General features: G+C 36.2%; 1 protein-coding gene and 1 long non-coding RNA gene across 14 annotated transcripts in view; one reads left to right on the plus strand and one right to left on the minus strand.

Annotated features, from left to right (window-relative positions):
• The window catches only part of LOC147512444 (uncharacterized), a 29,919-nt gene extending 16,017 nt beyond the window's left edge, over positions 1–13,902 (plus strand). The window contains exon 2 of the long non-coding RNA XR_015214952.1: positions 12,086–13,902. This is a non-coding gene — a long non-coding RNA (uncharacterized LOC147512444). The remainder of the gene's footprint in view (positions 1–12,085) is intronic.
• Positions 1–16,554, minus strand: part of LOC147512441 (putative disease resistance protein RGA1) — a 48,461-nt gene that overhangs the window by 28,223 nt on the left and 3,684 nt on the right. The window contains exons 2-7 of one of the 13 annotated variants that reach the window (XM_086595427.1): positions 16,139–16,446; positions 15,948–16,046; positions 14,147–14,199; positions 13,907–13,999; positions 13,340–13,822; positions 13,033–13,180 (exon numbers count right to left, since the gene is read on the minus strand). The exons of 7 other annotated variants lie outside the window; for them this stretch is intronic. The gene's annotated coding sequence lies outside the window, so the exon portion shown is untranslated. 5 more of the 13 variants (XM_086595432.1, XM_086595430.1, XM_086595431.1 and 2 more) reach the window with 5 other exon arrangements.

A 16,554-nucleotide genomic window follows, 5' to 3' on the forward strand; every position in this document is an offset into this window, starting at 1 on the left:
CCGAAACAAACTTCAAACATCATAAATTCTTTTTTTTTTGTGTGTTTAAACAATTAAATCTCAGTTAACGTCGTCTTTCAATGACAAATAAAAGAAACAAAATAAACCGAAAAAACAAAATTGAAAATAACCAAATTATTCCCGCCCTTCCTTATAAATTCACCATTCCTTATAAAACCTCAAGCCAAGTTCATCAACACAATGAGGCCAGTGATTTCAGCATGGTGATAAGGTAAGTGCCATGACACAAAATATTCATGTTGGTTTCCTTACATCATCTTCTATTTTATCCTAGAAAAAAACAATGAAACATGCATAGAAAGAGGAAATAAAAACTTCAATTCACTTGAAAAGTGAAATATGAAAATCAGTTATTGTCTCTTTTACAACAAGTTATCCCATAAGATCAATACATAATCAGAAAGAGCAACAGAGATGCATTTATAACATTTATTCTGTACAGCTGCTGTTCGTTGCGTTTACTTTCTGCCATTACAAAATTTTATAAATTTACACCATTTACATTAAAAAACTGAAAAATAACATCATGTCCAATCAACAACAAGTTCTATGTACAACGAAAGAGTTGTGGGATAATGCAACCCCCGAATAACCTTTCTCCTCAAATCCTACAGTTTTCGGCCACCTTCAATTTACACCTCTACTCTGTCAATAATTACTTATTTCCCAATTGATTTACATAAACACACAAAATATAGCTGATAATGGATGTAAACTTGAAAAGATTAACACTTTTTTGCTAAACACCAAGAAACCATTACTAAATGCTCAATCATAATTTATTCATTGTGTAGCCCAGTATAATTATCTAATAACTAGATTGAAGTAATATTACATGATAGCGAGATATACTAATTAATGATATTCATAGGAATCACATAAAAAATTAAGTGAAAGCCAATATAAAATCCATATCTCATAGCTCTACATATAACATGTGGATAGCAGTTACACAATCGAACTTGAGAAGATAAAAAGAACCGCCCACATAAAAATTAAGTAAAAGAAAATATAATATGCATATCTCATAGCTCTACATAGAATATGTGGATACTTGATTACACAATCGAACTGGGAAAAGACAAATAACCACCCACATAAAAACAAAGTAAAACCAATATAATATTTATACCTCATAGCTCCACAGCTCCACATAGTTATTATAATTTTCATAATAATTTAATATAGCGGCACCCGTTCATAGAGCGGGTTCAAAAAACTAGTAGGGGATAGAAGAACACAGATAGTAGCTGGGGTGTATTATTAGTATAAATACGAATGAAATTAAAGAAGAAAACATTCTTGAAGCAAAATCAAGAGTCTCATTTACCTTGCATCCAAAACAAATACATATCATCGCCCTCTCTCTTCATAATTAGCTAGAAAAACAAAAAACAACTTTTACATCTCACATTCATCAACAATCACACACCAAAATTAAGTACTTGCCATACCAAACATGGAACAACATCCTTATTAAGAGTTCACCACACTACATTTCTTCCTAATCTCACCGAGTTATCGGTTAGGACTCAATGGTACCCATTCTCTTCATGGATTGTCGAACTTGACAAAGAATTTCCAGGGAACAAGCATCTCATCAACAATATTGGTCGGTCCTTCTTCAGTTAAAAGTGAAGCATCCGATTGAAACATACCTTTGTCTTTGCTTCAAGTTTGAATAATAATTGTTATCAAAAGATAAAGGAGTCCGAGGCTCCATTGGTACGATGGTTGTATTGTCCGAGAGACTTGGCATTTTGTTTTCAAGAAAAGCTGCATAAGTTGAGTTTAAGGAAGGATCGAATCTCCTTTTCGATTGAAATTGTAGAGTCCGATTCTTGAAAAAACTGCAATGCCCAACACCGATGGTATGTGAACTGTACATGCATCCAAATGCAATTGGTGAAACCACATTAGTGCGATTGACCGCCAAGGAGACAACAGTACAATATGATATTTTAAGTATGAAGAACTTCACATAATGTAAAGCACATACCGATAAAACCACAATATCATGAGCGGTAATGCCTTTGTTGTTTGAAATTTTGTTTAAGAATGTCAAGCTTCGAGAAAGGCGATGGTATATCATGTATCATATATTGTCGTAGTATATCATATACAAGAGTAGTCTCTTTCACTTGGGTGTTTGTTGAACAACCGATTGCTCTGAATTACAATACAAACTACTCCCTTAATTTTCAACTTTAAACTTGGAACTTACTTGGTATGCGAAACGGAGTCCCTAGCAGCCAAAGCAACAATATCAAGCCGCGGGGAAGCGGTTCGGCCTCTATAAAGAATAAGTAGGGTGACCGGGCAAAAGGTCTACTTTATTTCCAATGCACAACAATATCTCAAGCTTCGAATATCGGTTTGTAAACAAAATCCCTGCCAATAAAGCAATCAACCATCGGTTTCTTTACAACTTGTTGAATATCAAAATTTTCTTGAAATTTTAAGCATAAGTCAACAATCTCATTCATGTCAAAAAATCAACACCAAAGCTGACAAGTTGTCCGACTTGGGCAACACCCCTATAGAAAATCCATCCCCAAGATGAGCCATCCACACGAAACATCAATTGTGTAATACTTGGTACCAGTAGCCACGATTATTTGGGATGATGATGATGAATCGAGGCCTCTTCGTCAAAATTCCTGAGAAAAGCAAACCTATAGCATCTCTAAATTTCATGAAAACAAAATATGGTTAGAAAGTTATAATAATACATAAATTAGCCCACCAATAATACCTCAATGATCACTTAATCAATCGTTTTTCCATGAAGAAAACATAATTGAAACAGAGAGAATGAAATGATACCTGTCTTGGAGTTGTAGATAGACAAAGCTTTCCTCGAGAGTTGTAGATCTAGATTTTAAATCGAGAAAAGAGAGAAAGGGAGAAAGAGAGAAAGAGAGAAATTGAGATCTAGAGTTCGCTGATTTTGGAGTGGTGGAGCCGACTGATTTTTGGAGAGAGTGGTTGAGTGGAGACGGAGAAGAGAGTAGAGACAAGTGGAGAAGGAGGAGTCTGAGCCACATTCTCGATCTAAATTTTGAAAGTTTCGTTTTTTGTTTCGGTAAAAAAAAATTCTGAAATTTACAAAATTTCGGATTGCTAATTGAGAATTGATTGTATCCGTAGGATTAAAATAGATAGAGGGATGGGATTGGCTGTGTCTAGAATGTGGCTACAGTACCTGTGCCTCTATCCCTCCCCTATATATATATATATATATATATATATATACAATGTCCATTTCGTTAGTTCCTGATCTGTTCATATCCTCGGCTTGATTCAAACATCCACGAAATAAAGTAACTGCTTTATTTATAAGTTGCCAACGACTTGTAACACTTCTCATAGTTCGTGCCTCTGTAAAACCCCATATCATCCTCTGATTCTCAAATTGTTCTTTAATTTTATCCCACAATATGTTGCCTGATTGATTTGTTCCGGTAATTGGATCAATTGAATTATCCAACCATGCTTGGCATAATATCGTGTCTTCATCAATGCTAAATGATGATCCCTCGCTTGACATTATTCTTTGGAAGAGTGAAAAGAGAGAGATAAAGATGATATTATTGATAATACAAAAATAAAAATATTATCGATGTTTTGGAATGTGACTTTCGAGAGGAAAAGACATTCTTTTATAGGGTCAGATTGAATTATTGAATTTTACTTTCTTGTGGTCATGACGCTATTGATTAGGGTCATTGGGTTGTGGGCAAGATTGTAATGAATTATGTAAGAAATTATTGGGGTGTGTGCAAGATAAAGAATTGTGGGCAAGATTGAAATGAATCATGCATGCATGGAATCTATTTATTGGGGTGTGTGCAAGATAAAAATTATGTAAGAAATGCATGTAATCTATCTAGAGTACTAGAGCACGATGTTGCATGTGTACTCTCCCGCCCTCCACCCAAAGATATATAAGATAACTCTTCGCAAGAAATTAAACCAATTTGCTATCTCACACAATTTTAATATTTTCAATTTTTATTCCATAATTTATTTACTAGCAAAATGAATTTCGATAGTGATAATGATTATGATTCTGATTCCCAGAGAAGACGACGTATTGAAAGACACTTCATGCATGAACAAGAAGTGTTGACAGCAGCTGCACTCGCAATTCAAATGAATCTTGTTACAGCAGCTCATATCATTGAAAACTCTAATCAACCAACTCTCCGTATTGGGTCTGTCCCAGGACGCACTTATAGGAATCGTAATAGGGCAACGGGAAATGCTCTCTTAAAGGCCGATTATTTCGGTGTCAATCCCACATATGATGAAGTTTTATTTCGGAAGCGCAACAGAATGAGCAGTCACCTATTCTTGAGGATTAGGAGTGGTCTTAAGGAACATAGTGATTTCTGGATGAAGAAATATGATGCAGCCAATAAACCCGGTTTGTCGTCACACGGCAAAATAATGTGTGCATTGCAAATGCTAGCAAACGGAAGCCCCAAATTGATTCAATGGATCAAGTATTTTAAGATTGCACGATCCAACAACACTCTCCTTTGTTAAAATGTTTTGCAAACATGTGGTGGAGAGATTTGGTGCACAATATCCGAGATCTCCAAATGAAGAAGACATTGCCGATTGCTCAGGTGTTCTTTGAGTTAAGAGGTTTTCCGGCATGCTTGGCAGTCTAGATCAGTATGCATTGGACATGGCAAGCATGTCCAATGGAATGGGCGGACAAGATATCTTTGGGCGACATGGATCAAGAACTCTTGTACTTTCGAGGCGGTTGCTGTTTTTCGACATGTGGATATGGCATGCTTACTTTGGTTTACCGGTACTAATAATGATGTTAATGTTTTGTGGGCTCTAATCTTTTTTCACAAACTAACATTAGGTTTAACCCTCCGGCAAACTATTCTCTCATGGGTAAGGACTATCGCCGGTTATTACTTGGCTGACGGTATATATCCTCGATTGTCTACACTAGTGAAGTTAAAAAGGAATCCTAAATCAAGAAGAGATAAATTTTTTACCGATGCAAGAATCTTATAGAAAAAGGCGTTGAGCGAGCATTTGGGGTTCTTCAATCTCGTTTTGCAATTGTTAGAGGCAAAGCTCGCTTGTGGGACAAAGATGTGCTCCATGATGTTATGTCGGCGTGCATTATTTTGCATAACATGATTGTTGAGGAAGAACGACATAACTATTTGAACGCTTACGTTTATGGAGACTCTGAACCTACTATTAACCATGATTACTTTGAAAATCCTAATATAGCGAAGTTGTTCCGACCGAAACCCTAATTCAAATTTGAATTTAAGTAGAGTCTTGCAACGCGTGGCATATGTGCATAATAGGCACGAGCATGTGGAATTAGAACAAGCGTCGATTAACCATTTATGGGAATGGCGTGATCGGAATTAAGATGTGTTTATGTCAATTTGATGTAATGAGTTGGAGCCATTGCAAAAGAGGGAGTATCATCCCCATTCAAAGCTTTCACCGATGAATCCTTCTTAGAAAGTGGTTTTGCAATTTTGGAAGGAACCGGTTTGTTTTAGAGGAGAATCTATGTCTCTTAATTTTATTGGTGCGGGATGGTATAGCAACATGGTGAAAACAAATTTAGTGAAGCATTTTGTGTACTAAGTGTACTACCCAGTATTTTTGTTTACTTCTAAGGGAGTGGCTTATCTTCTGCTGAGTCCGACTCTAAAATTTTGAGTTTAGAACCTTGGATTAAACTTCATTAAAGTGAAACAACCATGAAAATTTTGAGAACCTCTTGTAAGACTGTATGAAGTAACAATTACAGAGTTGTTTTGAAGATTATACATAATTATCATTTTTCCCAACCGAACACATTTGTACAAATGATACGATTTTATGACAATATTTACCATAAGTTAAGAGCATATCATGAACATGACTGATGATGGCACAGGCCATCTGTGAATTTTATGTACATTGGGGGACCTGCTATTGTAGTATTTGTCACTATTGTGATAGATATCACCTCTCTCAATCCAAATATTCCAATGAAGTTGTACACATAATTTGTTCCACATTTCGGTTTTATTGGCAAATTTCGAGGTGGTTTGCACTTTGCACAACCAATTTGTACCTGCAAAGTGAACAGTATGTATACATTCAAATTATGGCTAAGTACACAATTCTATGGAGACTTGTGATTCTCTCAATATGATAATCGTCGGGGCCAAGTGGCCTTTCAAAGTTGTGTATCAAAATGTGCTAGGTTGACTTAAACAGTCCTATGAGCAATTCAGCCAATGTCGGCGGTGTGCCTACACGGATGATTGTACAAATGATAACGATTTTATGACAATATTGTAACAACTAAAACAGATAACAAGAGGCCAATAAAATCAAATATCAGCTGGGGAACGATTGTCTCCTACATTCAGGAGGACAAGTAAAATGTCGTAGAAATTAAATACTTCAACAAGTGCCATAATTAACATACTGAGAAAAGTTGCCTTTGTGCCATCATCGATCTTCTCGAAGTTCATGACAAACATAAACTCACGAACACACCAGCATTCTTCTTAATCAGCTCAAACACACAAAGATCTCCTTCTTTCATATTAGTTTCTCTCATGACTTCGGACCAACCCCGTTGAACCTACACACGCCGCCAAAAATGCACTTAATTTCCCATTCCGTTCATCCGAAAGTTTCAATGTAACATAATTGAACATCCCCCTCGGATATTTCCCGGTAAAGTGTTTAGGAGTGGCTGCAAAAACAGAAGCCAACATACAATTTTGGTTGTCAAGATGATGGAACTTTTGAGCAAATACAAATAAAAATGGCAAAGATAAGTCCCTTACATCTAGATTACTAGCGATAATTAGGAGTTATCCTAAAGACAATGCCAATGTAAACTTTACAAACTAGTCATTAAAAACGATGTACCGCTAATAATATATACAATAATTGTTCGGCCCCACATCAAAAATAGAATGGATCGCCTATGTGATTTGAGAAATTAGTGTGATATGAAACATCTAAATTTCTTTTTAAAGAAATCCATAACGCGTGGCTATGGTTTAAGTGCCACAAAGGACATTAGGATGTGTTGATAAGTCATGATGTGTTTGGGGTGGTATAAGAGCTCACTTCAAAAAAAAATTGCATTAACTTACGAGGCGACCACACGCGATATCAACACCTTCTCTTTCCAAGGCTTTGGTCGGGTTCCACAACATCTTGGCCAACCCGATTGGGAAGAAACCATTATAATTGAAATCAGAAACAAAAAGAGAACCACGGATCGACATATTAAAATGACACCACCAAAGTCACTTCATAGAAAAGAAACTTTAGCTTCTCGGTTGAACATTAAGGGGGCTAGCATTTGGTACAAGAGTACTATAGTTCTTTGGAATACATTGTCTCGGCATTCAAGTTCTAAAATTTGTTCTCTAGGTATGGTTTAACATGCTTCAATATATTTAGACATCCCAACTTGCTTGGTACCCCTACACACCTATCCCGAGGGGCAACTTGAATGACCCTCTAAATGAACATTTTGATTTCAGTTAGACTTGATCACATCAGTCTAAATTAAGTTACTCACAACATAATCACAACATAATCAATATGATTTTAAACATATTCAACCAATACAAAACATATATAAATTAAGTTACTCACAATGAAATACTAATAGAAACCATAACTGCTACTTCCTTCTCCCCTGTGAGCTCGAAAGTAACGCATGCTTTGGATCAGTTGATTCACCCGCAAAATGAGGGACATATACATCCTCCCTTGAGATAGATGGCCGAAGTCCGAACTTGTGGGGGTCATCCGAGGTAGTTAACTACTTTAGGATATTCAGAATATGAAATGTCATGACTATTCAATTCTTGACGAGCGTATTCCAATATATCATCCTTACTAGAGTGCAACCCACTATTCATTTTGCAAATAAAACTAGCCATAGAAGTCGTGGCATGCATATAGTCCTCTAACATCGTCTTCAACTGTGCCTAAATTTATACCATAATTAAATAAATTAAATGTTGATACAAAAAATAAAATAAAATAAACTATTTAATTTACTTACTGGTGTCAAGTTGGCATCAATAGGGAGATGTGGCACCAAATCTTTGTCAATTGGTGGAACACGTAAATTAAAGATTTCACCATTACGACAAGTAATAGGGATAACCCAATTGGCTTCAGGAGTAACAACTGCCTCAACTTGTGACAATGGAGGATATGATGAGCGATTAAGGGTTGCCCCCATCGGCTGTGAGATATCTACATCCTCTTTAAGACCAGATGCACCAACAAAGTCCACATTCACACCTTTATAAGTTGGGGGTAGAAGCATCCCCATCGAGACCACGAGCCCGATAGTAGGTGTATTGCACTAACTTTGTCTAATCAAGGCATCAACGAAAATGCCGCCATTGTTGTACCATTGGAGCAATATATCGATCGGCATCCGTTAAGATTCATATGTGAAGGGGATCACAAGGAACTGAAGGAACATGATGACTTGCGACGCATAACGCCTCCTAAATACCGGACATTTACTAACGGTCCAAACAAGATGCATCGCCGACTAGTCAACTCTAATGCTTTCCGAACATATGGATGATTTATCATTATGCATGTGGAATCTACCCATGGTAGCCATACAATAGAACTCGAAGTACGAGACTCTATCTGCGTCGCTTAGACTTAGATTACAATGGGCTCCACCCATGAACCTTATGACGGTAAGTTGGACCCAATTATTTATAGCAGAAATTGGTGGGGCTCTTCAAGTATCCGAACGTGCATGCCATTTCGAAAATAGGAATAATACCAAGATCTTGAACAAAACAAATATATTAGCACATAACTAACTAATCAAATCCATTTAAAAATAAATAACTTTAACTACCTCAATGACTTGCCACATCCCCACCACAGCCTTTACTACCATTGCAATGCCAAAACGACATACCAAGTCCAAAGACATAATCAAATCATGTGATATGCAGCTCCTCCCAATCCATAACTACCGATCTCATTTATCCGAATGAGACTAGCTAGATATCCCAAACGAACCTTGCTATGGGAATTTGCTAACAATACATTTCCAATAACATACAACATGAAAGCACTAAACCCTATTTTCTCTTTCATTAATATCATCTTACCTTTGCATAAGTGTATACATCTCTAAATGACTCGGTTTGATCTTTGTCACTATAAATCTCATCTTCCGTTAAAAGGTAAATATTTGTGCCCTCATCAAATAACTCATATTTTGAATCAAAAGCTACAATCTTTCCTTCTCCAACACGCAACCCCGTAAGCATTGAGAAATCAAGGGGAGTAAAGCCTATCTCGCCACATGGAAAATGAAATGTGTGGGTAGAGTCCCACCATCTCTTTACAATTGCTTCAACTAAGCGTCTATCGGACTTTTCAATATCAATTTGAGCAAAGGCGTCAAAACCAACATTCTGAAGCATCAATTGAAATTCTCCAAAGTTCACTTGGCTCAACCATTCCATAACAGGGGCCAAAGTCCCTTTCTTACCGACTTTTTCCTTCGTTCCACCACCTTCACGAAGAGTAAAGGATATGTGTGTACTTTCCTCTACAACAACACGTTGATAAGAACTAGGATCAAACTCGAATAAGAAGTCCCTACATGTACATCTTTCCGGATTTGGGGCATTTGGTGTCCCCGACTTTTTGACTTTGTACCCTTACCTCGAATTTGTGTAAAATGCGGGACATTGTATGGCGGTGAGAAATAAATTAACACTAAAATTAAACATAATTTATAATATGAAACTAAATAAATTGGTCTTGCATTACGACAAATAAAATTAAGTGCAAGTTATAATATGACACAAAACTAGATGATATGGCATTACGACAAATAAAAATAAGTGTCACATTTTCTTTCTAATCGATGGTATGACACAAAACTATACCACACTATAGTATTCTACGTATATCAACACACAATCGTATTCTTTGAGACTTAGACAATGTGTTTCTAACCTTGGCCGAATGAAGGAGCAACTTCGCTAATATGTATTGAGAATCCAAGTCAAAACCGCTTGAAGAACTGGCTTTGCGGGGAAGTTATTAGTGACTAAATTGTCCCACAAAAACTTGTAGCACATCAATTGAAACCTGCCATGGTTTTATAACACATCATTATAAATTAACGAAAATCTAACCAAATTATAAAAGCATAATTGTGTACGATAAGAAAGTGAAATTATAAAAGCAGAATTGAAAGAACAACATCAAAGTGAAATATTGATAAATAACAATTGAAGCTCTTAGAGATTGAACATTTCGGCTATCACATAAAGATGACTGATTGTACATACTATAGCACTTAGATTCCTATAAGATTGTACTGAATACCTTTGCAAAGCCAATACTATTAACTAACAATAAAAATATCACAAACTAATAAAGTCTTGCAATAAAAACATTCCCCGTAACCACTCATGCATCAACAAGCGGTACATTGTGACTAGCGTGCATTTGGAATTATATTGCATAAAAAATTCTTGCATTTTCATAACATAGGGTATAAAATCGAGATTTATCTTGCAAAGAAGAATAACAAAGTTTCACCACTATAACACGCCACATAGAATCATTTTTTGCCAACACTTGATTATGAATGGTTAAGTACAATGTGACTAGCTCGAATCATCCGATGGTAAGTAAAACAGTATACATATGATATTATACCCTACCACTTGAGACCCATTTTATTTGCAAGCTGGTGGACTCTCAACCAAAAGATTAGTGTGACTCACATTTGATCACACTTGAACACTTGATCTTGCCAAACTATTTTATTTTGATGACAAACATCCATACACTCAATTATCACATATTATCAAAGAAGCAAAACCGTTTAGCCAATAATTGTTTTGTCATATTATCAAAGAAGCAAAACCGTTTAGTACTACATTTTAGCAGGGAAACTTACCTTGCCGAACCAAAACGGTGAATAAAAAATTAAAACGTTAAGTAAGCTATTTACTACCAAGTGTGAAACCAAACACCATCAAAGAGAGATACGAAATGAGTACTTACCATTTCTCTCATTAGGAGGTTCAAACAAGCAAGAGAGAGCATAAAGAGTTTTGAGAGGCCGGGACTCCGCAAGTCCAGAATCAATTCAATGCAAATATTTTGGCTATGTTTCAATTGCATTGAAGAAAGTCCTTACAATTAACCATGTTACTTGAAAAGATTGAACCCATTCTTTTAAATTTTACCAAATTCCAGGTTAGTCGAGGCTACCAAATTCCAGGTTTATTTTGAAAAGTTATTTGTGAAACCTTATGCTTGAATTGGTAACTTGACGTTTCTGAAGAGTGAAATTGTTTTTTTAACTTGGAGAATTAAAACAACAATAAATCAAAAACACAAAGGGATTTCAAGCACAAGAGATAAACAAGCTTGTAGAATTACTTGCTGCAGTGTTGAACGGTGAGAGTGAGAGTGCCCGGTAGTGTTGAACGGTGAGAGTGAGAGTGCCCGGTAGTGTTGAACGGTGAGAGTGAGTGATTTTTATTTTTTTTCTTTTTTGTGTTCTGGGATAATAACTACACGCCACTGGTGATGGCGTACAAAAACTTGGTTTTTTGGTTTTTTGGTTTTTTTTTACACGCTTTGGTGATGGCGCACAAGGTTTTTTGGGTTTTTTTTTTTTTTGGTGATGGCGTACAAAACTTGGTTTTTGGTTTTTTTTTTTTTATTTCTTTTTTGTGTTATGGGGTTTTTTTTTAAAGGGCAATATAGGAAGATAAATAACTACACGCCACTGGTGATGGCGTACAAAAAAGTTTGGTTTTTTTTTTTTTCTTTCTTGCCCATCGGTGATGGCGTACAAAAAAGCTTGGTTTTTTTTTAACCGATATTTAATATTTTGTGTTGGACGCCATTGTCACTGGCGGCTGGAAAAATAAACCATTGGATTTGATTTCGCTATCTCACTAACTGTATCTACTGTGTTATTGTGGTTTGGTGTTTTGGCACACCAAACCATTGGAGTTAGCCTAAGAATTTCTGGTCCACAAACAGCTTTTGCATCCTCCACACTACCGCCATTTTCCAACTTTTGTAGAGCATTTTGAACAGCCTGCACATACATAACAATTATAAAATATCATCTACTGACACTTTAGAACTGTTCCAAAATTTCAAATTTGCCTCCGCTGTAGTTAATTTTCAATTAAGTACGACGTTTTCACGGATGGCGTCAACACTTTTATAGACAGAAGCTCTCACATATAGCCCAAGATCTCCAGCTTTTTCTAACAGATTAGCAACTAAAGTAACTGGCAAACTCATCTCTCCTCTTAAGCTAGGCGTCATTCCAGCATACTTTGTCCCGCCATCTGAGTCACCTGTTATTGTTTCTTTATTTGATAGGTAAAAGATATTAACCTGATATAAGGTGAGAATTACATCAACAACAAAAGCAATAGACAAGGCTATTACTAAAGGACCACCCTAATCATATGCACACGGCACACCCACTTACCCCACCAAGACAAAAGTACCACCAGTCCACCACCAAGGCAGTACCACCATGACAACTACCAATAGTAAACAATGAGCACCACCTCTATGCCCATACTAGAATAAATTATCATCTTCTACTCCTCCTTGTCCCATGCTTCTTCCCATCACAAGTACTCAAAATTTATGTTGGGATCTTCTTCATACATTTCATCCTCCTCGTCTACGTCAAGATCAACATAGTATTGACTATCGTCTATCCATCTATCTCAATAAAACTTCTCAATGATCCTAGCCTCCCTATCATCCATCTCAGTCACTTATTAGTTATTAACACAGATCTTGGTAGTTTCTAACCGACAGGGGACAATTCTGGTGCACCCTTTTAGCTAAACGCCTTTCCAGCATACTTATATTCCCAGGAAATAAAAAATACAGAACAATTCCATCAGGGACGACAAAAATTAAAATATGGATAAGTTATACCTCAACAAAGCATTCCACCTTTCCCTGTGTGATGGTCCTATCCATTACAGCTTTTGATGAGTATCCGTGTGTAGATGGAGTTTTGTGCTCCTTTATTATTTGCTCCAAGGTTATTGAAGATGTTTTTGCCTCCATCAAAGCCATTATTCTGCATCACAACAAGTGAGACTTCAATACACCCAGAAAATATTCACAACTAAAAATATAGACGTGTATATTGATAACAAAACATGCACCAAGGTACATTAATTACATAAGAACATTAGGCAAAATGAGTTAATCACAGAAAAATCTAACATGTATTTACCTCTGCTTTGATTCAGTATCAACTACAAGTGGTTGTACACCGCTCTACACTTTTGCTTGAGTAGTAGTTTTGCTTCCCTTCTTCAAACCTAAGGTTTCCTTTCCCAAATATGCCCCACTTTCAACATCTGCGGATGACACCCTCACAGAGACAGTCTGGATGCTGTCTTTCAAAGACTTTCTGGATGCATCTTCTGGTTTTAATTTACTTGAGTAAAGTAACTCTTGCCTTGAGATAGGCCTTTCCCGTTTTCTAGAAGGCCCGGCCTTATTTCCATTGGAAAACACCTTTTTAAAATGTTTTGGTGTCGCTGAAATAATCCTTTCGCTAGGGAAATCCTCAGTAACCACAAGCCTCTTCTTTGCCACGACATTTCCACTGTTTGATGAAATATCTAGAAAAAATTTTCTCTTCTCTTCAAGACGAGGAAATATAATATGGTTTCTAAGTGGCGTAGCAAGGGTTTCATCAATTTCATGCTTCCTGGTACAGATCAGTTGCAAATCAATAATGTAGCAAGTACGCAGAGAATGAAGAAAAACTACATCTAAGAGCACACAAACTTACGAGCAATATATCAAGACACGATTGTTTGGTAGAAGACCTTCCCAAGCCCTTGTAATGACATCTTCCTCCTCTATATCTTCAAAAGAAATTTTCCTGATCAAAGACGCGAAATTGCAATCAACAAACTAATTTCCTTGCTTGTAGTAAAACGAACCGGGATTCTTTTTTCTTCCATTAGCAATATTTACATATATAAATTAACCAAATTGAAGGGAGGCAAAGAGAGAGAATTACAAGTACCTAGGCAAGCATTTCCTGTGACATGCCCGTGGACAACATCTACAAACAGCAAACTGCAAGTCATTAACCTCCTTATTTTCCCTTCCTTTACAGATGTGGCATATGTGGATGGGACAAGTAAATGACTCTCCTGCAGCTATCCTTTTTCTCAACTCTTCACCTTCAGCATCATTCCCAATAGAAAGTAATTTCGCAACACATTCAGGATGATAGAAGTAGCCACACGTTGCAGAAACACAAGAGAAGACCTGAATTGCCATTTGTGACCGAGATAATTGATGTTATGGCCAGACTAACTGCTAATATATATAGCATATGGTTGTGTTGTACAGAGTTAGCTCCATGAGATAGAGGAAGCCAAAACATGGAAATCAAAACATATATAATTTATTCTCATATAAATTTAGCCACAGGCAATATTTTGGCCCTTGAAATTTCTGAGACTGAGAAAACAAGTATAAAAATATAGATATAAGAATACGGAAGCCCTTGGAACTTAAAAATGTTATCCATTTATAACTTTATAACCAGGCTACTGGCCAGAAATAATTTTTGAGGAACACCAGTTAAGATGAGGTTGATAAAAATGATAGAATTTAAAACAAGTGATTGAGAATTATGAAGTGGTTTATTCGACTCTCATGTTCAAATAATGTTATAAAGCCTATTTTGTTGTCAATGTTGTGAGGTTAAATTATATATCCATGTTATCATTGTCTACTTCAAAAATCACTTGTTAGGGAAGTGAAATGAATGGCTTAGCTGATGTGAGAACTCAAACAGCAATACAATTTTACTTGGTATCGGAGCTACAAGTTAATAACCGATCCTTTCCTCCTCGGGAGATGTCCTCTTAGAACTCTAACACATGTTAATGATACTATTCACAATATCTTATTACTGGAGTGTAAAAATTAAAGGTAGAATGTAGTCACTGAACAATACATATACAATAAGCAAAAAAATGAAAAAGGGTAAACAATAGAATGATCCTGAATATAATGCTATTTCAAAAATAAAAAATAAATATATCAGAAAACAGAATAAAAGAAGTTAATTATAAAAGGAAGAGAGATTTTGGAATAGGATAGGAAGGGCTTCATCGGCACAAAATAACACACTTTGCAGAACTTGATTTTGTGATATCCCATAAAATACCAAATCCAAGAACAAAAATGACATCTGGGAATTAAGGCCAATTAGAAACAAGATGCTTTGAGCTCCTATAGAGTTGAATCTCACAATAAAATAGTACGTGGAGCCTTTTATTCTTTCTTTCTTTTTGTTTGTTTAAAGAAAAAGTAGTAATGAAAGCAAGTAGGCCGAGAGAACCTACAAATACAAAAGACCAATACAACCTAGACTTCATACCCAGATACACCACATCACCTCTTATTTAACATTCAATAAAAACAAATGATCCCATCTAGCTACACGATGTTCAAAACGGTAGATCCTAAACTCCTTAAAGACATTAGACCATCGATAAAGGAAGCCCCTATAATAGATAAATAATCTTCTTTGTCGCCAAAACTCCTTCCAATGCTCATTACAGTGCAGGACAAAAAAATAGGCGCTTACAACTTTAGAAATAGTGCCAATAGAATGGCCGCAAAAAAAAGAGATCCTTTAACATACAAAAAAATAAAACAGACAGTTACGAGGCCTTGCCTTTGTAACAGAAATTATTTCTGCTACCAATTGCTATTAAAAAATGATCACACTATTATAATCCCAAACATTCCATCTGCACTCAAATTATTTCTGCTACCAATTGTTACACTTTTTATCATGTGGACACCTCGGCACCAGAAGTTTTGTCAGAAGAGCCCAATTCCCCACAAGCAAAGCATTGGTGTTGCTTATATTGACAGTTGAAACAAAGGAAACTTTGCATTGCCTGCATCAAGGAATGGAATATTGCAAAAATGATCATTTTGTATTGATTAATTAAAAAGTGTAACTGAGATAAAGATACAGAGAGATCCATACCCGGGCCTTTGAAAAACCAAGTGCTTTGCAGTCAGAGTTAGCACCTGCATCAACAGTCGCATGGAAAGACCTCATGCATCTTGAAAGGAAAAGACAAGTTAACTCAATTTAAGGAACCCAAGATGAAGCATTTCCTACTTGATCACAACACTATTACGCCCAACATCTTCAAAGATACCTAGATGATGGATGGGTGACTGTTGATAGCAATTTTAATGTCGTCCTCACGCATTCACCGCTTAATCCATCTCTTAATTAAAAAGTAGTCCTTAAATTGACTAGTCTCGTGAGACGAAAGCAAATTCTGGCTGTCAAGTTGAACAACAAAGTTTTAGTTAGTCACATACTGCTTGTATATCAAAGAATTGGCAACAACTTGGGAGTTCCAAAATCCTAAAATCAATAAGTTAACCCAA

This window comes from Coptis chinensis, chromosome 3, assembly GCF_015680905.1.
Source record: "Coptis chinensis isolate HL-2020 chromosome 3, ASM1568090v1, whole genome shotgun sequence".
NCBI classification, from domain to species: Eukaryota; Viridiplantae; Streptophyta; class Magnoliopsida; order Ranunculales; family Ranunculaceae; genus Coptis; species Coptis chinensis.